We start from the raw sequence: 27209 nt of genomic DNA, 5'->3' as shown, positions 1-27209 counted from the left end.
ACTCTATTCATACAGATTTCATCAAACCATGTAATACCAACAAGGACAAAACGTTACAGTAGCAAGGTCTTTTTGGACATTTCAAATAATGCTATCGATTTTTTTATATATATTTTTTAACATGGTTGCATCTTTTGATTGAATAGGGACCAATTATCTTTATCATTGTGTGGTTGATCGAGCGAACAGAATAGTAATTACTATAGTATGTCCTTCAAAAGATCCCAATTGTTTTGTGTCATCTACGCCAAGATTGAAGTTCAGTAACCACCCAATATTATGGATAAAATTATTATGCGCCCCCTCACATAGGAAATGTGTTTTTGTAATCGCCGTCTGGCCTGTCTCTATTTGATCGTTCATTTTCCAGCCCCCAAGGCATTCACGTGTGAAGAGTTATTATTGATACTGTATGTATTATGATGACTCACTCAAGGACTTGTGATTAACACTCACATGGCAACAGATATAATCATAACTCTGTTGATCCCCATCCTGATCGATACACACTTTTGACATGCAGGTAACATGCAGCAGCAACCAAAGCCACTGATGGAGGCTTCATACCAGTAGGAAACATACCAGTACAGTTCTTCTTCTGGGTGCTCTTACCAATATGGTAACTGGTTTGATAACAACGTATTTCATGAGCATCAACAGAAATACAATTTGAATCATGGCTTAATCTAAAATCAGTGACCAGGCTTAACGCTCACATACGGCAGTCTGACGACCAAACTAAACCCTTTCTACACTATATCCATGTCTGTCATGGATTGAAGAAGTCCATTTGAAACCCTTTCTACGGCAGAAGGAAACAGCTCTCATGCCACCGACACTGATATCATCTCCTTAGTAACCGATTGGATTGGACATGTGACCGCAATCTAATTAAAAGCCCATTCTTCGAATGGCCCACGTGAACATTGTCCTTAGATCTCCCTGGGAGAGTAAATCCACCACCCTCCCCCGGTTACAGTTGCCAATGACGTTAGCAGTTTAAACCATAGCCTTCTGCTGAGAGGTAGCCTAGCGATCTGTTATCCCCTCAATCCCATGTACTACCCAGCATCCTGAGCTTTTTTCATGGATTCCCAGGAAGCTGATGATGATGATAATGATGGGCTTCCCGTTGGATTGTGATTTATCTAATAATGTAAAAGCAGGGATTGGACGTTGTCTCAGTCTCACACATATTGGCAGTGTAGGATTACTAGGTCATTGTTAGCTAAAGCTAACAACAGTAAATTAACTTGCCTGAAGAGGCATTGTTGAGGGGCTTATTTTTTGTGTTAGAATGAGTTGCATTTGATTTGATTTGATTTGATAGATAATTGGTTCAGGGAGGAGTTGTAAATACTGTATCTCTGTTTGTTCTTGCTCTCTCCTGGTGAGTGGTGTTCCTTTTCGGGAGAGCGAGAGAGGAGAAAGCAATATGACAAATTATCTTCGGAGAGTGTGCGGGAAGGAGAAGGAGGGGGTGGCGTACTGGCATGGTAGAGATTGACATCTAATTATTATTGATCATAGTGATGGGATGGACGGGCGCTCAGAGATCAATGCTAACAGAGTTTTAGCAGCTAATGAAGATTAGCGACATGGTGGCTTGGGTACTTTTCAGAGCACTCCAAGTCTTTAGCCTCTCACGATCAACATATGCCTCATGACATGGGGATGGGACACACATGCAGAGAACTCTTATGAATATCACATCATGTTAGAAGACAATGAGCATTCTCAGAATGAGATGCAGTTTGGATTTTTGAGAGCGATGACATTGATTTTTGCTTTGTTTTGTTATGTTCGCGCAGACCTTAAATGTATCAATGCAGTTTGAATTTTTGAGAGTGATGACATTGATTTTTACTTTGTTTTGTTATGTTTGCTCAGAATTTACATTTATCAATTTTGTGCACTGCAGCTTTCGTTTTAGGTAGTACTGTAGAAAAGAGCGAAGGATATATCTTGTTTGAGTATTCCAAGTCTATATCAATGAAACAAGCAATCCCGTTTTCCTAGAAAACATGCTGGTAATAACATGATATATTCTGTTGTTGCCTGTTTATTCAGGATTATCAGGATTATCCAGGTATTAATTTAAGAATTTGTAGTTACTCTGCAAAAGCTTTCCTGATCAAAAAAGTCTTACTCTTTAATTTAAAAATTTTTTGTTACTCTGCGGAACCTTTCCTGATCAAAAAAGTCTTAATCTTTACCGTTAGGCATCTTTATAAATCCTCTACGAATGAAAAAGATAAATCATGGCCTATTCATCAGAAATGATGTTGTGATGTATCACTATCTTTTGTGACGGTAAAAGTAACTGACACCGAGTGTAATCATGTTTGACACAAATAAGATATTAAAATCAAATATGAACATACACGCCTATTTACACATTTATAGCTGTGAAAATATTTACCAGCCGTGATGCCGCTGGTTAAATCATTTAAGGGGTAACTAACGTGTGTCAAAATCAGGGGCAGAGGAAAGGGAGGCTGGCAGGAGGCCCCGCAGGCTGAGAGGAGAGCCAGGATCATGCAACTTTAATTATTTCACTTTAACCCTCCCATTTAGTTTCCTTTCTTTTTTGTTGTTGTTGTTCTGCTGTTCTATGTTAATTGGATGTCCTTCCCCTGGGGTTCTGACAGAAAACCAAACTGACAGTGGAGCAATTCTGAGACTGGAATCCCTCCCAGCTACTGCTAGGATAGCCAACATCACACCACACCACACCACACCACCCAACACCACACCACACCACACCACCCAACACCACACCACACCACACCACCCAACACACTGGACTTTATATAGTAGACACACTGGACTTAACTGATTATAGTAGAGATGAAAAGACTCCTGTTATTTCCCAGGCCATGCAGATGATAGGTTATATTAATCGATAAAAGAGTGACTTCTGATTTACAGCTGCTCTGTCTGTATGAAGACCTTAACCTTTCTTTCTTTCTTTCTTTCTTTTTTTCTCTCTCTCGCTCTCTCTCTCTACTCCTCTCCCTCTCCCAATCTATTAAACCCATGTCATATAGATTTATGAAAATGAATCGGAAGCTCAAAACAGGGTATCACAACGGCTTAACCTCGGTACTCATTTTAATATTGTTTATCATGTATTGTTAGTAGCGTGTGTGTGTGTGTGTGTGCGTGTGCGCGTGTGTGTGTGTGTGTGCGCGTGTGTGCGTGTGTGTGTGTGCAATGCCAGTGTGTTGTGATTTGTGAATATGATAACCTTCCTGTCCATGTAAGAGTCTATATATTTTGTTATCGATGACATGTAAATTCTGTCAGCTCCTTGCTATGTTGGTTTATGACATTCTTATTAGTTTTATTTGCATATTTATGTAGGTAGGGAAGTAAGAGAGGAATCCACTGCATGGGGAAATACATTCACCTAGGTGTTGTGCAGCGTGATAAGATACAATACTCTGCACTTTCCTGAAAGCCCATCATAAATTGCATGCGAAACATGATTTGACTGGAGAAATGCAAGTCTGCAGTAATGTCCCTGGTAAAAATGTATTACATTACATCCATTTAAAACATGGTATGTTTAGTAGATAAAACACATTGATTCATAGACAGACTATGTAACGTATTACTAGAACAGGGATACTTTAACCCACTTAAATGCTGCTTAAGATCTGTCCAGAGTGAGAGTGTGTGTGAGTGTGTGTGTGTGTGTGTGTGTGTGTGTGTGTGTGTGTGTGTGTGTGTGTGTATGTGTGTATGTATCCTTACGTGTGTGTATATGTGTGCATGATACTGTCAGTTTGCTGTGTCAGTGCAGTATAAACAGCGTATGGGATTAGAGACTGGACGAGGTGCTGCTGGCGTATGACTGGGTCATATGGTCACGCATGGAGCTACCGTAACATGATTATGTTCTGAGTAAGCGTCAAAGCGCAGGCGGTGTAGCGGAGCTCTCACATCAAAACCCTCCTGTCTAGAGCACGTCATGCTAGAATGCGTGAGATCCAACGCACACAAGATGTGTTGAAGAAGAAGCTAGAAACCACAGGGGTTCAGCCTAAAAGATTAGAACGTGTAAATCTACCTGCAGACCCAGCGGATTGGGACTGTTCTGTTGGTGTTGAGCGTGCAGGATATTCTACTGCATGTCTAGCTGCTGGAAGTGAATGAAAACTAAAAGGAGAGTGCATAGAACACAGAAACAGGGAACTAGGGGCTTCAACATTTCAGCATCTTTACACAATATCTCAGAGTACGAAAGGCAACAGCTTATGAGAAATAGTGAGAGAGAGGTCTACAACCACTGGAAATACTGTACGAATAATTCGTTGTTAGATTAATATTCATAATAATCCATTTATTTCTTGAAAATGTTGTTAGTTAAAACATTACAGGACATCCCTCTCAACGGGAGTGAAAGTCTGTAAGAAGACGGACAGAAATTATATTTTGTTAGCGACCATATAGCTTTTAACAGACCGATATGGTCCTGACACTGTGAGGTTACAGTGGTAATGCTGTGATGATGGTAGTGTACTGGAGTCCAACACAATTCTCTTGGCACAGTGGGAGTGTTTTGGCAGTGAGTAGAGTAGGGATTGAGTTATTATCGAACCACACACCCATGATGATGATGATGGTAGTGCTGAAGGTGGGAGAGGGTTAGGCTGAGGTCATACACTGACTTATACTGTGTGTAATTAAATATACTCTATATAATTCAATATGGATCTCTCTCTCTCTCTCTCTCTCTCTCTCCTCCTTCCTATTTTCTCCCTTATATCTCTCTCTCTCTCTCTCTCTCTCTCTCTCTCTCTCTCTCTCTCTCTCTCTCTCTCTCTCTCTCTCTCTCTCTCTCTCTCTCTCTCTCTCTCTCTCTCTCTCTCTCTCTCTCTCTCTCTCTCTCTCTCTCTCTCTCTCTGCTTCTCCTCTAGTGCAATGCAGCCAGTAGAGTGTATGGTGTGTGAGGGAGAGGGGAGGGGCATAAGGAGAATGCTGCTGTCTGTTATGAGGATGTAAAACCTGCCGTGACCTCCAAGTCTTCCCCAGACAGTGCTGTGACACACTGGTGTCTCGCCAAATCCTGACGCTCTGAAGGGCATGCAGACCATGTGCGCACACACACACACACACACTCAGACGGGCTGGCGTGCACGCACGCTCATACCTCACACACACATTCATTAGTGCGATATGCCTGCTACCTTTTAAAGTTGTCAATTTTCCAAAATGGGCTTGTATGGTGGCCTGCAGACAGAGGAGCTGTCACTCTGCATCAGATCATCATCCTGCCATCCAGCTCTGCCTAGAGTCAAAGTCTCATCCTCATCTGCAGCGCTACAGTGCACCAGGGCCGGGTCCAGCCTTTTGGGGGCCCTAAGCGAGATTTGGTTGGGGGGGGGGGGGGGGGTTCAGGGTCACCTTGTAGCAAACCATTTTAGTGGCCCCCTCATTTCCTGCAATTCTACACTTTTTGCCATGAAGTGGAGATACATTTTTGCAGTTTAAAAGCTCATTTCCTGCATTTTTACACATTTTGTAATCACTTATGTCATGTTAATATGATATCTGAGTGCGAAACAAAATCAATGGGGACCCACTGGAGGTCAGGGCTCCTAGGTCAGTTTAGATAGCTGGCTAGACTAACTACCAATATAAAAATTGTTAGCTAACATGGATAATTGAGCGATTGTCAGTGACCAACATAACAGGAGAAAAACTGCTGATGCACAATCAAATTTCGAAATTGCCCCTGGTGTATTATACTATTCTTACTTTCAATGGCAGGTTGAGACCCGAACTGAGTTCCTAAAAAAATTAAATGTACGCTTACGCCTGGAACCGGCTCTGCAGCGCACCACCACGACAAACACAGTCTTACACACTCAGGCCTAATCAACTAGGACTGGGCCAAATGTATTCTACACGTTTTAAAATATGTTATCCCTTCTGTCACCAGCACAGTGGAGGAGGTCAGGAGACATGTCAGACTTTAAGATCTCTATTTTCAGTTAAGTCGTTTTTCTTTTTACCCAAGTCTGGAGACAGTATAGTAAGTGAATCTGGAATTAGTTTCTCAAATGAGTCCTGGCTGCTGCTCCTTCATGTAACCAGCATGTTAACCTAGAACAGGCCTGGCAGCCTAGTCAGGAGGGTTCCAGCACTTAGTAAGACCATGGAGTCAAGAACATGAGAAGTAAGACAGCTGCTTAGCAATGACGAAATAACCCTTACAATTCACTCTCAGTCACCCATTTAGTGATGGCTCCAGCAGAGTCCAGCAGACTCTAACCAGCACTTCACAACCTACCTTTCTGTCCATTACCAGCAAATGAATGTGATCAATGGAAACTGCAGTGCAGACGAGAGTTGGTCACAAAGACAAAGAAACAAGAGATGAAGCTTTCAGGTCAGAGGGAACAAGAGAGAAGGAGGGAGAGGGAGAAGAGAATGCGTTGTGTCATGGTTGAATGTGATAGGATGTGAAGTTACCGTCCACAGGTAGGGGGGGGGGGGGGGCAGGCCCAACGCTTAGGGAACACAGATGGGAAATGTCAGTCCGCTGTGTCGGTCTGCTGACGACCAGACTGTAACCGTCCATCACACAGATACACACAGACAAAGAGAGGGGTGCAGAGAGAGGGATGGAGGGAGAGGGAGAGGGAGAGTGTGTGTGTGGGGGTGGGCAGGATGCGAAGAGAGGTTGGCACATCAGACCTGGTAGAGACGTGTGTGAAGGTGTGTGAGTGGATGCATGTCCCGTGAGCCTGAGCTTCTCTGTCTGTTTGTGTGTTTCTGTGTGTGTGTGTGGGTGGGGGGGGACACTGACCTGGTACAGGCACTTTGTGGATTGTATCTGGGATGACAAGAGCATGATGACGGAAATATGAAGTGAACCTGCTGCTTCCGTTACACACTGCTTTACAGAATATCCTTTCCATAGAGACAGGATACAACAGCAATGACAGGCAGAGACAGAGAGAGCCAAGGCTATGATAGGGAATATATTGTTTACTATACCTTCACCATACACGCACTAAGACAGAAAGAGAGATGGAGAAAGATAGAGAGAGAGAGAGAAAGGGGGAGACAGAGAATGAGAATGGGGAGGGAGGAGGTGGGGAGAGAGAGAGAGAGAGAGAGAGAGAGAGAGAGAGAGAGAGAGAGAGTCTATAATGGTATGCACTATGTCAAGTGCGCTCACACTTTAGAATAGAGATTTAAATTGTCCCGTGGTGGTAAATCCCCATGTTGAAGTCACACAAAGACCAGTGGGGGGTGGGTCTCTCTCACAGGGTGTGCTAAAGCCCATATGTCACCAGCTATGCAGTCAAGTGCCATGGAAATCCTGTTGAGCTGTTGTAAGGCAGCAGTACCCAGCTCCATACAGACAAACTAATAAACTGCTATCTGAGTCCAAATCCTCTTAGAACGCTTCACCAACTCCCACTGCTTTAAGGAGGGTACTCTCTCACATGCACACGCACACACTCAGACAGAAACAGAATGTGTGTGTGTGTGTGTGTGTGTGTGTGTGTGTGTGTGTGACCACGCCACTCACATAATTAGAGAAAAACTATTGTCCATATAAAAAAGGATTCCTTTCCTGATCTGAATAGCTAGCGCTTCATTGTGTGATATTCAGACGGCTTTCAGGACAGAGTTCCTCAAAGGTTCGAGCCCATATTTCAGTGCATAAAAGAAGCCAGACCTGTAAAGAAAGAAACGACTCGGTGATATAGTGGATTAATTGGTAGTTATTAGCATTCCCATAGTCAGTGAGAAACAGAGAGAAACAGCCAAACTGTTGTTCCAGATGTCTGGGGTGTTGGTTCACTGTACCTAGAGATTGGTACTCACCAAGGGAACAATGGTCTCCAGTCCTAATTAGCTCTACCAGTCAAGTGTCTCAAATTGGATTACTGGCCTCTAGTTTTGGGGCGCTGCACTTCCAAGGAAAGAACCCGGAATGGCGGGAGTGATCCGAAACAGAAACAACGTTTGGACAGATTGAGAGAAAGGGGGTTGTTAGATTGTAAGCGGAGATAGACAAGGCTTTGGGAACACTGCAGGACATGAGGACCAGTGAAAGACCCCTGGAAGATCCTTGGAGCTCTGTCTCACCCCTCTGGAAGATCTGGGCAATACTGGGGCATTTGGCAGCCTGTTCTCTCTCTCGGTCTGTCTGTTACCTTAGTTCTGTTTCATGCTTGATGTTTCCATGTTTGTTTTTATACTGTATGTGTATAATTTTTTATTGACTGGAGATTGGAATGTGTTACTAGACAGGTTGAGCTTTGTTACTGAACAAACAAACTTTATTCTCCGCACATACTCACATCTCCCAGTAGCAGAAAGACAAGGCTGGATATGGCTGGAGAGGAGAAATACTGTCTATTTGCAAAGGAGAAGACAAAAAGACTGAACAGACATTGTTTCCTTTGTGCATTTGATTCATCACTTATTATGATAATACATCGACAATAACAATAAGAATGCATTCATAGAGCAACAAGCTGAAGGACAATACTGTAGGAATAATTACAAGAGAAGAGCTGAGAAACTAGACAATATCATTGTGTTGTGATAATGATGAGCAGCCTCCGTTTGTATTTTCTCTCTTTCAATAGATAGGCCATATAATCACATTTCACATCCACATGTTTGATGTCTGCCCACAATGTGAATAATGTGATTCAGTTGCTCTGGTAGCTAATTTTATTATGTTCAAAGTTGCTACTGAGTGCATTTCCTTATCAACAAGATTTGATTTCTGCAATCTATCACCATACACCATTCCTACTTGAATTTGATGTACTTAATAGCAATATTATAATTTCAAACATAACATTCATTGCTTGGACAAATATAAAAATATATTTACTAATATTTCCCCAAAAATTGGAAATATGACAGATTGAATGGTTATCATTAGCCATTAAATGTATGTTATTAAACCTGCTAAAGGTGCTTTTATGGTTGTTTACTGGCTATCTGACGTGCTAATGCAGCAGGAAGAGGCAGTGTTTCACATGGACCTGGGTCTTAAGGTATAACTGTCATGAATAGACTGGGGGTCCTGATTTCAGACTCTACCACATGTTGAGACCCCCCTAATCTCTCTATATCCCTTACAGCGGTAGGGTTTGAGAAACAGCCATGAAACCAGGCACACACACTCATTAACACTGGCTAGCGGCACAGTTGATCAAGTGAATAGCCATGAAACCGAGGGTACCCCCTTTCTCCTTGAGCGCTGAGGCCCTAGTGTTCACTCCCCCATGCAGTCCCCTCTAGACCCCTAGCCCCTCTGTCAATGGCATTTATATGGTAATCAGGTTTGGAGCTGCCCTGCCATCTACACCACAGCTTTCCCCTAGCCCCTGACTGACAGGAGACCTTTCTCTCAGCCCAAACAAGCGAGCTAAATCCATTCCAGAATTAAGCATGTTAAGAGGCTGGGCACGGCGCAGCGCGGCGCAGGGCAGAGGGGAGAGGGGAATGTCGCCAGTAGCTATTTAACATAGCTATTCATAGTGTAACAAATCAGGCAGAAGATGTACACAAGAGAGGGAGGGAGGGAGGGAGGGAGGGAGGGAGGGAGGGAGGGAGGGAGGGAGGGAGGGAGGGAGGGAGGGAGGGAGGGAGGGAGGGAGGTTGAACATCTTTGTAGAGGAACTAGGTCTTTTTATGTCCCGTTCTTAGTTGAAAATTGACACATTTCACTGTCCATTCAGTTGGAGAACACACTTTGTTTTATGAGAAACTCTATGATTGGGTTTCTGTGATCATAACCGAGTATCCAGACAGGAATAAATAGACAGGTTTGAAAATAGTATGAGATTGTTTGTTTGTTTGAAATACATTTTGTGATGAAATCAGTCACTTGGACGATGTTTAGAACTCATTTCCTACTGGGATGTTTAAACAAATTAGCTCAGGCTGAGCTTCTTATAGCTATGGATTGACTGCAGGTAGGTTTTTTCTTTGCTACAGAGAAGCAGTCAGGGAAGATATGGAGACTGTCTTAACTAAGCTAACTGTGTTGAGTTATATTTATCGTAGAAACAATAGGGTAGCTATTACTTGTCATGCCAGATGGCCGTCAGGCATCAAACATTCACACTAGCGTGTTTCCTGATGTACTGAATATGACACCTGATATACTGAGAGGATTTAACATGTTCTGCCTTGTGTTTAACCATCTACTAGCCTGCAGGGCTACCCTGGAGAGCTCTACAGGAAGTAGATGGGGGGAGCGCATTCAACGCAACACAGGATGTGATGTCAGAGGGAGGGTAAAGTTTTAATTACCATATGACTAGATCCTCCTCAGTCTCCTGCTATTTGTTCTAATCAGTCATGTTTATTTCCCCCAGTTCTAACTGTTCTATGGAACACAGCCAATTGTATAATGTTTTTCTCACACCTTCCGAATACAACTTTGCCACAGTTTAAAAAGTGTCAACACCCAACTGATTTTACCCAATTGATCATTTTCAGCTTGATAGTATACCACATTTCCCTTTGAAATCATGTTGGACGTGGGAGAAACTATATTCCCAGGGTGTAAATGAAACAAATTGTTGTGTGAATTCTCCCACTGATGTTTAGTTCTCCAAAGACGTATGTGTTAGACAGCAGGGGAGAAGTAACACCAAAAAAATAAACAGTTGATGAGCTATATTTTGTTTTATAGGGGAATGTGTGACATCAACGTTTCTAAGAAGTCAGTACATAAGGCAACATTGCCAGTAGAGTCAGAGGTTTTTCCTTAATAAGATTTGTTCCTGTGGATTTGCAGCTCTTACATTTTCTTATTTGCAGGTTCCTCATCCGTTTGATCACCTAACACGCGATTACTTAAGGGAGCTGGATTATCTGCCTGGGAGAGGCCTGCCTGGCATCCTAGGTGCGTCTCTCTATATACTCTAAGAGGCTTACGTACGGAGAAATATGAAATATGTGCTGGCTAATAGCCTTATTTCCCCCTGGCATTTCGTTTCTTTAAAAGAGAAAATCTGATTCCTTCCCAAAAAGTTTGTCACATATATCGCTGATTTGTCATAGACACTACAAATCCAGTTTTAGCGTGTAATACGTCTGAACAAGGTTATAAAGCTTTGGGTTTTAACGTTGCCTCTGCCACACACAACGAGAGGTAGCCTTTCAACAACACAGATGTGGCTGTTACAGCATGGATTTGTGTTGTGACAGAGCAGTGAAAATAGAGTTAAAACTGGGTTCATTTGGAGTTGGATAGTGCTATTTACTCGCTGGACTCTAGTGCAGTACTGCCGTGTAGGGAGGCCTAGGTATTAGAGGGATTTTATGCAGCCAAAACTATATGGAGGGTCATTTTCAGGGCGCTTTAGGGTAATGCTGTGAACACATACTTTCTCTTTCACCTCCATCGTTTATACACTGTCTCTCTCTACTTCTCTTTTTTTTTTCTCTCTCTGCCTCTCCTGTCAATCTACCCCTTTTTATTTCTCTCTCTTACTACATATTGCCCTCTCTCTCTCTCTCTCTCTCTCTCTCTCTCTCTCTCTCTCTCTCTCTCTCTCTCTCTCTCTCTCTCTCTCTCTCTCTCTCTCTCTCTCTCTCTCTCTCTCTCTCTCTCTCTCTCTCTCTCTCTCTCTCTCTCTCTCTCTCTCTCTCTCTCTCTCTCTCTCTCTCTCTCTCTCTCTCTCTCTCTCCCTCTCTCTCTCGCTCATCCATCCTCTCAGACAGAGCCTGCCTCGTCAGCAGAACCAACAGTGGGGGTCATTACAGAGTAGGTCTCATGCATTGCTAATCAGCCTTTCATTCACCGCACAGTGCATCTATATGGGATTAAACAGCAGCAGGTATAGCCTGCCTGCGTTCCTGAGCCTGGAATTGTATTAGCGGCGAGGTAAATCAAGCAGGTCTAAAACACAGTATTACTTTCAGGGGGTCTTTACTAAAGCAAAAGAGCACAGTTGTACCTCCGAGTCATTTGAACCCACACTTTACCCCAGATGGGGAAGAAACATTTTTTTTCTAGAAAAATACTGAGACTTACAGTGGTCGCTCTCTTTTAGCAGCCAGTTTAAATATGAGCTCATAGCAAGAGACATTTATGAATATATGCATTTAAAAGGCACATTGAAACCTAGGGGCACATAGGATGTTAAAAATAGGCGGAGGATACGGTGGGGTGTCACTATGTGTTTGTACATTATCAACATATTTGCTGGCAGGGCTTTGTTCACATTGCTTCTCTGTGTGTACTATGGCCCACGTGACATTTAGCCCTACAAGGAAAACAAGCTTTCCTTCGCATTGAAAAAATAAATAAAAAATTTGTCATTTAGCAGACGCTCTTATCCAGAGCGACTTACAGGAGCAATTAGGGTTAAGTGCCTTGCTCAAGGGCACATTGACAGATTTTTCACCTAGTCGGCTCAGGGATTAGAACCAGCAACCTTTGGGTTACTGGCACAACGCTCTTAACCACTAAGCTACCTGTCACCGTGACCTTTGGGGTCACGGTGACGTTGATGGCGGTAAAGGGAAAATGTCACCGTCCCCCATACACCGTACATCTGTGCCTCAATCAGCGTCATGGAGACAAGTGTTCGGTCTCTGTTTTAAATGAGGCTCATGTAAAAATGATCAGGGGATTGCTGAGGAGGTCAAGTGTAGGCTTGAGTAGGCTAAAGATGACAACCTGCCTACCAATGTGCTTTATTGTCACTTGGAAGTTTTGTATTTTTATATAGGTTATAGGTTAAGAACTTTTGTGAAAGAGCACAGTTTGAAATATATGGCATATAGAAGCAAACCGGATGGACATCATGAAAATGATCGGAGCGGTTGAGGGTAGAGGAAGTTCAGGAGTAAAAACAAACAAAGTAGAACTATTGTAAAATGTAATGTGTCCATAAAATGTATATAGTATGTATAAGCTGGGAGTAGAGGCCTAAGCGTTGTTGTTTACTAGTGTACTCCAATTAGGGGAGGGGTGGTGGGGTTGGAAAGTAATAAAGGAAAATCTATATTTTTAAAGGATATGTATATATATACACTGCTCAAAAAAATAAAGGGAACACTAAAATAACACATCCTAGATCTGAATGAATGAAATCATCTTATTAAATACTTTTTTCTTTACATAGTTGAATGTGCTGACAACAAAATCACACATAAATGATCAATGGAAATCAAATTTATCAACCCATGGAGGTCTGGATTTGGAGTCACCCTCAAAATTAAAGTGGAAAACCACACTACAGGCTGATCCAGCTTTGATGTAATGTCCTTAAAACAAGTCAACATGAGGCTCAGTAGTGTGTGTGGCCTCCACGTGCCTGTATGACCTCCCTACAACGCCTGGGCATGCTCCTGATGAGGTGGCGGATGGTCTCCTGAGGGATCTCCTCCCAGATCTGGACTAAAACATCCGCCAACTCCTGGACAGTCTGTGGTGCAACGTGGCGTTGGTGGATGGAGCGAGACATGATGTCCCAGATGTGCTCAATTGGATTCAGATCTGGGGAACGGGCGGTCCATAGCATCAATGCCTTCCTCTTGCAGGAACTGCTGACACACTCCAGCCACATGAGGTCTAGCATTGTCTTGCATTAGGAGGAACCCAGGGCCAACCGCACCAGCATATGGTCTCACAAGGGGTCTGAGGATCTCATCTCGGTACCTAATGGCAGTCAGGCTACCTCTGGCGAGCACATGGAGGGCTGTGCGGCCCCCCAAAGAAATTCCACCCCACACCATAACTGACCCACCGCCAAACCGGTCATGCTGGAGGATGTTGCAGGCAGCAGAACGTTCTCCACGGCGTCTCCAGACTCTGTCACGTCTGTCACATGTGCTCAGTGTGAACCTGCTTTCATCTGTGAAGAGCACAGGGCGCCAGTGGCGAATTTGCCAATCTTGGTGTTCTCTGGCAAATGCCAAACGTCCTGCACGGTGTTGGGCTGTAAGCACAACCCCCACCTGTGGACGTCGGGCCCTCATACCACCCTCATGGAGTCTGTTTCTGACCGTTTGAGCAGACACATGCACATTTGTGGCCTTCTGGAGGTCATTTTGCAGGGCTCTGGCAGTGCTCCTCATGCTCCTCCTTGCACAAAGGCGGAGGTAGCAGTCCTGCTGCTGGGTTGTTGCCCTCCTACGGCCTCCTCCACATCTCCTGATCTACTGGCCTGTCTCCTGGTAGCGCCTCCATGCTCTGGACACTACGCTGACAGACACAGCAAACCTTCTTGCCACAGCTCGCATTGATGTGCCATCCTGGATGAGCTGTACTACCTGAGCCACTTGTGTGGGTTGTAGACTCCGTCTCATGCTACCACTAGAGTGAAAGCACCGCCAGCATTCAAAAGTGACCAAAACATCAGCCAGGAAGCATAGGAACTGAGAAGTGGTCTGTGGTCACCACCTGCAAAACCAGTCCTTTATTGGGGGTGTCTTGCTAATTGCCTATAATTTCCACCTGTTGTCTATTCCATTTGCACAACAGCATGTGACATTTATTGTAAATCAGTGTTGCTTCCTAAGTAGACAGTTTGATTTCACAGAAGTGTGATTGACTTGGAGTTACATTGTGTTGTTTAAGTGTTCCCTTTATTTTTTTCAGCAGTGTATATATAGGCTAAACGAAACAAAAGTATCTACAGTGAGGGGGAAAAAGTATTTGATCCCTTGCTGATTTTGTACGTTTGCCCACTGACAAAGACATGATCAGTCTATAATTTTAATGGTAGATTTATTTGAACAGAGAGACAGAATAACAACAACAAAAAATCCAGAAAAACGCATGTCAAAAATGTTATTAATTGATTTGCATTTTAATGAGGGAAATAAGTATTTGACCCCTCTGCAAAACATTACTTAGTACTTGGTGGAAAAACCCTTGTTGGCAATCACAGAGGTCAGACGTTTCTTGTAGTTGGCCACCAGGTTTGCACACATCTCAGGAGGGATTTTGTCCCACTCCTCTTTGCAGATCTTCTCCAAGTCATCAAGGTTTCGAGGCTGACATTTGGCAACTCGAACCTTCAGCTCCCTCCACAGATTTTCTATGGGATTAAGGTCTGGAGACTGGCTAGGCCACTCCAGGACCTTAATGTGCTTCTTCTTGAGCCACTCCTTTGTTGCCCTGGCCGTGTGTTTTGGGTCATTGTCATGCTGGAATACCCATCCACGACCCATTTTCAATGCCCTGGCTGAGGGAAGGAGGTTCTCACCCAAGATTTGACGGTACATGGCCCTGTCCATCGTCCCTTTGTTGCGGTTAAGTTGTCATGTCCCCTTAGTAGAAAAACACCCCCAAAGCATAATGTTTCCAACTCCATATTTGTCGGTGGGGATGGTGTTCTTGGGGTCATAGGCAGCATTCCTCCTCCTCCAAACACGCGAGTTGAGTTGATACCAAAGAGCTCGATTTTGGTCTCATCTGACCACAACACTTTCACCCAGTTCTCCTCTGAATCATTCAGATGTTCATTGGCAAACTTCAGACGGGCCTGTATATGTGCTTTCTTGAGCAGGGGGACCTTGCGGGCGCTGCAGGATTTCAGTCCTTCACGGCGTAGTGTGTTACCAATTGTTTTCTTGGTGACTATGGTCCCAGCTGCCTTGAGATCATTGAAAAAATCCTCCCGTGTAGTTCTGGGCTAATTCCTCACCGTTCTCATGATCATTGCAACTCCAGGCCGAGGGAGATTGACAGTTCTTTTGTGTTTCTTCCATTTGCGAATAATCGCACCAACTGTTGGCACCTTCTCACCAAGCTGCTTGGCGATGGTCTTGTAGCCCATTCCAGCCTTGTCTAGGTCTACAATCTTGTCCCTGACATTCTTGGAGAGCTCTTTAGTCTTGGCCATGGTGGAGAGTTTGGAATCTGATTGATTGATTGCTTCTGTGGACAGGTGTCTTTTATAGAGGTAACAAGGTGAGATTAGGAGCACTCCCTTTAAGAGTGTGCTCCTAATCTCAGCTTGTTACCTGTATAAAAGACACCTGGGAGCCAGAAATCTTTCTGATTGAGAGGGGGTCAAATACTTATTTCCCTCATTAAAATGCAAAGCAATTTATAACATTTTTGACATGCGTTTTTCTGGATTTTTTGTTGTTGTTATTCTGTCTCTCAATGTTCAAATAAACCTACCATTAAAATTATAGACTGATTATTTCTTTGTCAGTGGGCAAACCTACAAAATCAGCAGGGGATCAAATACTTTTTTCCCTCACTGTACCACGTTCATCTGTACAAACAATAGTACACAAGTTTAAACACCATGGGACCACGCAGCCGTCATACCGCTCAGGAAGGAGACGTGTTCTGTCTCCTAGAGATTAACGTACTTTGGTGTGAAAAGTGCAAATCAATCCCAGAACAACAGCAAAGGACCTTGTGAAGATGCTGGAGGAAACAGGTACAAAAGTATGTATAGCCACAGTAAAACAAGTCCTATATCGACATAGCCTGAAAGGCCGCTCAGCAAGAAAGAAGCCACTGCTCCAAAACTGCCATAAAAGAGCCAGACTACAGTTTGCAACTGCACATGGGGACAAAGATCGTACTTTTTGGAGAAATTTCCTCTGGTCTGATGAAACAAAAATAGAACTGTTTGGCCATAATGACTATCGTTATGTTTGGTGGAAAAGGGGGGTTGCTTGCAAGCCGAAGAACACCATCCCAACCGTGAAGCACGGGGGTGGCAGCATCATGCTGTAGGGGTGCTTTGCTGCAGGAGGGACTGGTGCACTTCACAAAATAGATGAAATTATGTGGATATATTGAAGCAACATCTCAGGACATCAGTCAGGAAGTTAAAGCTTGGTCGCAAATGGGTCTTCCAAATGGACAATGACCCCAAGCATACTTCCAAAGTTGTGGCAAAATGGCTTAAGGACAACAAAGTCAAGGTATTGGAGTGGCCATCACAAAGCCCTGACCTCAATCCTATAGAAAATTTGTGGGCAGAACTGAAAAAGCGTGTGCGAGCAAGGACATTAAAAACTATGAAATAGCACATATGGAATAGTGTAGTTACAATCTATCTGCAATATTAAAGCTGATCGGGGGATTGCTGAGGAGGCAAGTGTAGTTCTCAACCAGACGAAACACTCCAGGCTGCGTAGGCTAAAGATGACAACCTGCCTACCAATCTGCTTTATTGTCATTTGGGAGTTTTTCGGAAAACAACCCTGCATCAAATGTGTTGATAAACTTCCAACGTCATGAATGCTTTATTGAGAAACAGTGTATAGAAATGAATAGCTCTTTATCTCTAAGGTGAACTAAGGGATACATCTGAATGGCAATGGTAAAAAAAATTGTACAGTGGGATGACTGTTTTGCCAAACAATATTCATGAAATCTCTTTGAGTATCATTTCCTACCCAATCCTATGAAATCTATGATTAATGTGCTTAAAGTTTGTTTACTAATACAGTATGTTTATTTATTTATTTGTTTGTTTAGTTGTTTTATAGAGCTCTCTGGAGATTTGAATAATTGACTCGATTTGTATTCTCTTAAGCACAGTCAGATGAGGACTCCAGGGAATTGTGGGATTGATAATTCAGAAAGCCTAAAGTTAATCACCATCTGGTCTCCCAAACATCCCTTTACTTCTCAGATACCTTAGTTTATTAGAGAGAGAGAGAGAGAGAGAGAGAGAGAGAGAGAGAGAGAGAGAGAGAGAGAGAGAGAGAGAGAGAGAGAGAGAGAGAGAGAGAGAGAGAGAGAGAGAGAAAGAGAGAGGGCGTTATTAAATGAAAAGCATGGTACCTGTGTTTTTCGCACCAACATTTCCTTGAAAAATCTGCACTTCTTTCAAGATTAAAGATGCACTTGTACTTCCATTTTGAAGTGGTGATATATTGATTTTGTCCCTAATGCTGTCTTTATGTAGATCTTATTTAAAACAAGTACTGTATACTATTGTATTACTGTATGCAAATCAATTCAGAGCTAGACATTTAAAAATAGGCCAAAATAATACAACTGAAAAGCCAAATATAACATTTAACAATACGACCATGTAGATGTCAACCACCACAGCAATGCCAATGCCAATCTGCAGCAAAGCCAGTTTGAAAACAAAACAGAGCTAAATGGACAAACACTAACTGCACCGACACCAGCTCTGCCTTTCTCCCCAGTGGATCATACTGAACTTTTATGGTGTGGCTTAACAAATAAAATGTTATTGGGACTATTTGGGCAGTCTGAGGTTAATTAATTTAGTCCATATCTCCTGCTCTGACAGGACCCGCTGCATCATTCACAGTGTGAAGGCAAGTAGGGGAGCTGGATGGAAGCTTGATGGATGGATGGATGAATAGATGGATGGATGGTGCTTTATGGTTCAGGCCACATTTACATTCTGACGTCTCTTAGTGCAACGTTAATGTGATGTCATCAGGCATTTTAGCCAGTGTTGATGCAGCATCATGACAGCACCAATGATATGTGATGTTTGGTGTTATGGTGGTGTTTATGTAAGCTATGTATGATGTTTGGGGTTAACATGAACTGCGACATGGTCCATATGCTAAGTTTGACTGGTAAGGTGAGTTTTCTTCGAAATGACCATCTCCCCATCACAGGCATGCACGCATGCACAGACACACACACAGCTATGACATGACACATTTAAAAAATCTATTTTGTTTATTGAACTACAGTAAGTGAAGTAGATTTACACCAGGTAAAGAAATTATGGTAACAGTATTAGATCATGGGTCCCTCATCTGTACTACACAGAAAGGCATAGTTATGGATATGAATGTCATCTCTTCATAGCGATGTATCCTAAATAGGTACACAAATATCAAATAGGCAATATCCTTCTTTGCATATTTGTGTATTATTCTACACACTGGCTATTATTTTAATGAGCTCTGCCCCCAAACAAGACCAAATTTGGTTGGTCCGGACGTCTATGAACCAATCATAGATATCTACAGTGGGGGAAAAAAGTATTTAGTCAGCCACCAATTGTGCAAGTTCTCCCACTTAAAAAGATGAGAGAGGCCTGTAATTTTCATCATAGGTACACGTCAACTATGACAGACAAATTGAGAAAAGAAAATCCAGAAAATCACATTGTAGGATTTTTAATGAATTTATTTGCAACTTATGGTGGAAAATAAGTATTTGATCACCTACAAACAAGCAAGATTTCTGGCTCTCACAGACCTGTAACTTCTTCTTTAAGAGGCTCCTCTGTCCTCCACTCGTTACCTGTATTAATGGCACCTGTTTGAACTTGTTATCAGTATAAAAGACACCTGTCCACAACCTCAAACAGTCACACTCCAAACTCCACTATGGCCAAGACCAAAGAGCTGTCAAATGACACCAGAAACAAAATTGTAGACCTGCACCAGGCTGGGAAGACTGAATCTGCAATAGGTAAGCAGCTTGGTTTGAAGAAATCGACTGTGGGAGCAATTATTAGGAAATGGAAGACATACAAGACCACTGAAAATCTCCCTCGATCTGGGGCTCCACGCAAGATCTCACCCCGGGGGGTCAAAATTATCACAAGAACGGTGAGCAAAAATCCCAGAACCACACGGGGGGACCTAGTGAATGACCTGCAGAGAGCTGGGACCAAAGTAACAAAGCCTACCATCAGTAACACACTACGCCGCCAGGGACTCAAATCCTGCAGTGCCAGACGTGTCCCCCTGCTTAAGCCAGTACATGTCCAGGCCCGTCTGAAGTTTGCTAGAGTGCATTTGGATGATCCAGAAGAGGATTGGGAGAATGTCATATGGTCAGATGAAACCAAAATAGAACTTTTTGGTAAAAACTCAACTCGTCGTGTTTGGAGGACAAAGAATGCTGAGTTGCATCCAAAGAACACCATACCTACTGTGAAGCATGGGGGTGGAAACATCATGCTTTGGGGCTGTTTTTCTGCAAAGGGACCAGGACGACTGATCTGTGTAAAGGAAAGAATGAATGGGGCCATGTATCGTGAGATTTTGAGTAAAAACCTCCTTCCATCAGCAAGGGCATTGAAGATGAAACGTGGCTGGGTCTTTCAGCATGACAATGATCCCAAACACACCGCCCGGGCAACGAAGGAGTGGCTTCGTAAGAAGCATTTCAAGGTCCTGGAGTGGCCTAGCCAGTCTCCAGATCTCAACCCCATAGAAAATGTTTGGAGGGAGTTGAAAGTCCGTGTTGCCCAGCGACAGCCCCAAAACATCACTGCTCTAGAGGAGATCTGCATGGAGGAATAGGCCAAAATACCAGCAACAGTGTGTGAAAACCTTGTGAAGACTTACAGAAAACGTTTGACCTGTGTCATTGCCAACAAAGGGTATATAACAAAGTATTGAGAAACTTTTGTTATTGACCAAATACTTATTTTCCACCATAATCTGCAAATAAATTCATTAAAAATCCTACAATGTGATTTTCTGGATTATTTTTTCTCATTTTGTCTGTCATAGTTGACGTGTACCTATGATGAAAATTACAGGCCTCTCTCATCTTTTTAAGTGGGACAACTTGCACAATTGGTGGCTGACTAAATACTTTTTTTCCCCACTGTATGTTTCACAAGTTTGGGCATCAAAGTACAGCACAGTAGAGCTCAGTAGAGTACAGTAGAGTACAGTACAATACAGTACATTATAGTGTACTCAACTCTATTGTGCTCTACTGTGTATTGTACTGAACTCTACTCTACTGTACAGTTCTGAACTACAGTGGCTTGTGAAAGTGTTCACCCCCCTTGGCATTTTTCCTATTTTGTTTCCTTACAACCTTGGAATTAAAATTGGTTTTTGGGGGGTTTGTATCATTAGATTTACACAACATGCCTACCATTTTGAAGATGCAAAATATTTTTTTATTGTAAAACAAACAAGAAATAAGACCCAAAAAAAAGAAAAAAATAACTTGAGCGTGCATAACTATTCACCCCCCCAAAGTCAATACTTTGTAGAGACACATTTTGCAACAATTACAGCTGCAAGTCTCTTGGGGTATGTCTCTATAAACTTGGCACATCTAGCCACTGGGATTTTTGCCCATTCTTCAAGGCAAAACTGCTCCAGCTCCTTCAAGTTGGATGGGTTCCGCTGGTGTACAGAAATGTTTAAGTCATACCACTGATTCTCAATTGGATTGAGGTCTGGGCTTTGACTAGGCCATTCCAAGACATTTAAAAATGTCTCCTTAAACCACTCGAGTGTTGCTTTAGCAGTATGCTTAGGGTCAATGTCCTGCTGGAAGGTGAACCTTTGTCCCAGTCTCTAATCTCTGGGAGACTGAAACAGGTTTCTCTCATGAAGTTCCCTGTATTTAGCACCATCCATTATTCCTTCAATTATGACCAGTTTCCCAGTCCCTGTCGATGAAAAACATTCTCACAGCATGATGCTGCCTCCACCATGCTTCACTGTGGGGATGGTGTTCTCGGGGTGATGAGAGGTGTTGGGTTTGCGCCAGACATTTTCCTTGATGGCCAAAAAGCTCAATTTTAGTCTCATCTGACCAGAGTTCCTTCTTCCATATGTTTGGGGAGTCTCCCACACGCCTTTTGGCGAACACCTTTAAGCAATGGCTTTTTTCTGGCCACTCTTCAGTAATGCCAAGCTCTGTGGAGTGTAAGGTTTAAAGTGGTCCTATGGACAGATATTCCAATCTCCGCTGTGGAGCTTTGCAGCTCCTTCAGGGATATCTTTGGTCTGTTTGTTGCCTCTCTGATTAATGCCCTTCTTGCCTGGTCCGTGAGTTTTGGTGGGCGGCCCTCTCTTGGTAGGTTTGTTGTGATTACATATTCTTTCCATTTCTTAATAATGGATTTAATGGTGCTCCGTGGGATGTTCAAAGTTTCTGATATTTTTTTATAACCCAACCCTGATCTGTACTTCTCCACAACTTTGTCCCTGACCTGTTTGGAGAGCTCCTTGGTCTTCATGGTAACGCTTGCTTGGTGGTGCCCTTTGCTTAGTGTTGTTGCAGACTCTGGGGCCTTTCAGAACATGTATATATACTGAGATCATGTGACAGATCATTTGACACTTAGATTGCACACAGGTGGACTTTATTTAACTCATTATGTGACTTCTGAAGGTAATTGATTGCACCAGATCTTATTTAGGGGCTTCATAGCAAATGGGGTGAATACATATGCACGCACCACTTTTCCGTTATTTATTTTGTAGAATTTTTTGAAACAATTTTATTTATTTTTTCACTTCACCAATTTGGGCTATTTTGTGTATGTCCATTACATGAAATCAAAATCAAAATCCATTTAAATTACAGGTTGTAATGCAAAAAAATTGGAAAAACACCAAGGGGGATGAATACTTTTGCAAGGCACTGTATATTTTTCTTTACTTAACTCTACTGTACTCTACTGTACTGAACTATACTTTTGTTTACTGTACTCTGCTGAACTATACTCTAATTTTTTTTACAGTATATACTGTACTGTGCTGTCCAAACTTGTGAACTCAACTGTGGTTTGTGACTACTATGATTTCCCATTGTAGCCATTTAAATTTTTGGAAAATTTCGTAACCGATTTTCAAGTTTTAATCTCTTAATAATTCATAAACAAAATGTATATCAGTAAAAACACTACAACTAATATATAGGTCTATCTTTACTTGTCACTTCTGTGAACTTTCATTATTGTCACGGTTTCGGCCGAGGCTGCTCCTCCTCCTTGTTCGGGCAGGTTTCGGCGGTCGTCGTCCCCGGAGTACTAGCTGCCACCGATCTATGTTTCATGTTCGTTTGGTTTTGTCTTGATGTTGTACACCTGTGTCTAGTTAGTCCTCATTAGTGTCCTATTTAGTTCTCGTTGTGTGTGTATGGTGTTGTGTGTGATTGCTCTTCTGTTTTGGTGTTCTGAGCTACGTACTTCCCTCCGTTGTTTGGAGAGGTTTTCGCACATGTTAGTGCGCCTTTTGTTTGACGCCTGTGTGCGCCTTTATTTCGCCTCCGGGCTTATTGTGCTCGTGTACTACGTGAATAATTCACTAAAGTCTTTTGGACTTAGCTTCTGCGTCCTGCGCTTGATTCCTGCACCACACCCACCTTCAGCACCCCTGACAGAATCACACACCATATGAATGGAATCAGCAGGAGCAACAGTCACGCCTGAGTCGCTGGAGGAGCATGTCCGCGGCCAGGACGACCAGATCAGACAACTGGGGACCGCTCTACAGGACGTCATCAACACCCTGCACCGATGGGAGTCCAGAGGGGTACCCACACCTCCACCTACCCTGCCACCCCCATCGGCCGGTCCACCAGTCCCAGGTCCGGAACCCAGTGGGATTCGGCTCTCGCTCCCGAGGGCGTATGACGGAACAGCTGCCGGGTGTCAGGGGTTCCTCCTGCAGGTGGAGCTCTACCTGGCCACTGTACACCCGGTGCCCTCGGGACACGAGAGCGTTTCCGCCCTCATCTCCTGTCTCACGGGCAAGGCGTTGGAATGGGCCAACGCCGAGTGGAGGAGGATGGACGCCACCACCATCTCCTACGCCGAGTTCTCCCGTCGCTTCAAGGCCGTGTTCGACCATCCACCTGAGGGCAAAGCGGCGGGGGAGCGTCTATTCCACCTGAGACAGGGGAGGAGGAGCGCACAGGCGTTCGCGCTGGAGTTCCGGACTCTAGCGGCAGACGCAGGGTGGAATGAACGGGCCCTCATCGACCATTTTCGATGTAGCCTACGGGAGGACGTTCAACGTGAGTTGGCCTGCAGGGACACCAATTTCACCTTCGACCAGTTGGTCGATATGTCCATCCGTCTGGACACCCTGCTGGCCACCCGTGGACGTCCCGAGTGGGGTCCGTCCATTCCACCCTCCGGCACCTCCGAGCCGAGCCCTATGGAGCTCGGGGGTGCTGGCGCTAGAGAAAGGAGGAGGAGGAGCCCGAGGGGGCCTGTCCCCTGCACCAAGTGCGGTCGTGGAGGGCACACTGCGGCCAGGTGCTGGGGAGGGTTCCCCGAGGGAGGAGACAACAGGCCCCGCACTGGGGAGCCTTCCCAGGTGAGTAGACGCCCCACTTACCCAGAGCTCTCTGTTGCGCACTTTTGTATACCTGTTGGTTTTCCACAGGTTGCACCTCATTCCCAGCATAAGGCGCTAGTAGATTCAGGCGCAGCTGGGAATTTTGTTGATCGGAAGTTTTGTTTAGATTTAGGGATCCCTCTCCTGCCTGTTGACAAGCCTTTTCCCGTTCATGCTTTAGATAGCCGCCCGTTGGGGTCGGGGTTGATTAGGGAAGTCACAGCGCCACTTAGGATGTGTGCGCAGGGGGGTCATGAAGAGACTATACAGTTGTATCTGATCGACTCTCCTGCGTACCCGGTGGTGCTGGGAATTCCCTGGTTAAGCACCCATAACCCTGCTATTTCGTGGCAACAGAGGGCTCTCAATGGGTGGTCTGCTCAGTGTGAGGGGCGATGTCTGGGTGTTTCCGTAGGGGCGACTTCGGTGGAAAGTCCAAACCAAGTGCCCGCACTGCACATTCCGCCTGAATATGGGGATTTAGCTCTCGTGTTTAGTAAAGCTAGGGCGACGCAGTTGCCTCCTCATACATTTTACATTACATTTTAGTCATTTAGCAGACGCTCTTATCCAGAGCGACTTACAGGAGCAATTAGGGTTAAGTGCCTTGCTCAAGGGCACATTTACGTCATTTAGCAGACGCTCTTATCCAGAGCGACTACAAATTGGTGCATTCACCCTATAGCCAGTGGGACAACCACTTTACAATTATACTTTTTTTTTTTTTTTTTTTTTTGGGTGGGGGGGGGGGTAGAAGGTGGTGAGTGACTCCGCTGTCCTGGCGTCGTGAGGGAGCTTGTTCCACCATTGGGGTGCCAGAGCAGCGAACAGCTTTGACTGGACTGAGCGGGAACTATGCTTCCGCAGAGGAAGGGGAGCCAGCAGGCCAGAGGTGGATGAACGCAATGCCCTCGCCTGGGTGTAGGGACTGATCAGAGCCTGAAGGTACGGAGGTGCCGTTCCCCTCACTGCTCCATAGGCAAGCACCATGGTCTTGTAACGGATGCGAGCTTCAACTGGAAGCCAGTGGAGTGTGCGGAGGAGGGGGGTGACGTGAGAGAACTTGGGAAGGTTGAACACCAGACGGGCTGCGGCATTCTGGATGAGTTGTAGGGGTTTAATGGCACAGGCAGGGAGCCCAGCCAACAGCGAGTTGCAGTAATCCAGACGGGAGATGACAAGTGCCTGGATTAGGACCTGTGCCGCTTCCTGTGTAAGGCAGGGTCGTACTCTCCGAATGTTGTAGAGCATGAACCTGCAGGATCGGGTCACCGCCTTGATGTTAGCGGAGAACGACAGGGTGTTGTCCAGGGTCACGCCAAGGCTCTTCGCACTCTGGGAGGAGGACACATCGGAGTTGTCAACCGTGATGGCGAGATCATGGAACGGGCAGTCCTTCCCCGGGAGGAAGAGCAGCTCCGTCTTGCCAGGGTTCAGCTTGAGGTGGTGATCCGTCATCCATACTGATATGTCGGCCAGACATGCAGAGATGCGATTCGCCACCTGGTTATCAGAAGGGGGAAAGGAGAAGATTAGTTGTGTATCGTCAGCGTAGCAATGATAGGAGAGGCCATGTGAGGATATGACAGAGCCAAGTGACTTGGTGTATAGGGAGAAAAGGAGAGGGCCTAGAACTGAGCCCTGGGGGACACCAGTGGTGAGAGCACGTGGTGCGGAGACAGCTTCTCGCCACGCCACTTGGTAGGAGCGACCGGTCAGGTAGGACGCAATCCAGGAGTGAGCCGCTCCGGAGATGCCCAGCTCGGAGAGGGTGGAGAGGAGGATCTGATGGTTCACTGTATCAAAGGCAGCAGACAGGTCTAGAAGGACAAGAGCAGAGGAGAGAGAGTTAGCTTTAGCAGTGCGGAGAGCCTCCGTGACACAGAGAAGAGCAGTCTCAGTTGAATGACCAGTCCTGAAACCTTACTGGTTTGGATCAAGAAGGTCATTCTGAGAGAGATAGCAAGAGAGTTGGCTAAAGACGGCACGCTCAATAGTTTTGGAAAGAAAAGAAAGAAGGGATATTGGTCTGTAGTTGTTGACATCAGTGGGATCGAGTGTTGGTTTTTTGAGAAGGGGTGCAACTCTCGCTCTCTTGAAGACGGAAGGGACATGGCCAGCGGTCAAGGATGAGTTGATCAGCGAGGTGAGGTAGGGGAGAAGGTCACCGGAGATGGTCTGGAGAAGAGAGGAGGGGATGGGGTCAAGCGGGCAGGTTGTTGGGCGGCCTGCAGTCACTAGTCGCAAGATTTTATCTGGAGAGAGAGGGGAGAAAGAAGTCAAAGCATAGGGTAGGGCAGTGTGAGCAGGACCAGCAGTGTCATTAGACTTAACAAACGAGGATCGGATGTCGTCAACCTTCTTTTCAAAGTGGTTGACAAAGTCATCCACAGAGAGGGAGGGGGGGGGGGGAGGATTCAGCAGTGAGGAGAATGTGGCAAAGAGCTTCCTAGGGTTAGAGGCAGATGCTTGGAATTTAGAGTGGTAGAAAGTGGCCTTAGCAGCAGAAACAGATGAAGAAAATGTAGAGAGGAGGGAGTGAAAAGATGCCAGGTCGGCAGGGAGTTTAGTTTTCTTCCATTTCCGCTCAGCTGCCCGGAGCTCTGTTCTGTGAGCTCGCAATGAGTCATCAAGCCACAGAGCTGGAGGGGAGGACCGAGCCGGCCGGGAGGATAGGGGACACAGGGAGTCAAAGGATGCAGAAAGGGAGGAGAGGAGGGTTGAGGAGGCAGAATCAGGAGATTGGAGGGAGAAGGATTGAGCAGAGGGAAGAGATGATAGGATGGAAGAGGAGAGAGTAGTGGGAGAGAGAGAGCGAAGGTTGCGGCGGCGCGTTACCATCTGTGTAGGGGCAGAGTGAGTAGTGTTGGAGGAGAGCGAGAGAGAAAAGGATACAAAGTAGTGGTCGGAGACATGGAGGGGAGTTGCAGTGAGATTAGTAGAAGAGCAACATCTAGTAAAGATGACGTCAAGCGTATTGCCTGCCTTGTGAGTGGGGGGGGATGGTGAGAGGGTGAGGTCAAAAGAGGAGAGGAGTGGAAAGAAGGAGGCAGAGAGAAATGAGTCAAATGTAGACGTGGGGAGGTTGAAATCCCCCAAAACTGTGAAGGGTGAGCCATCCTCAGGAAAGGAACTTATCAAGGCGTCAAGCTCATTGATGAACTCTCCAA

Source organism: Coregonus lavaretus (genome assembly GCF_964263955.1).
Source record: "Coregonus lavaretus genome assembly, chromosome: 29".
Lineage (NCBI taxonomy): Eukaryota > Metazoa > Chordata > Actinopteri > Salmoniformes > Salmonidae > Coregonus > Coregonus lavaretus.
Note: the sequence above shows the minus strand (reverse complement) of the source record.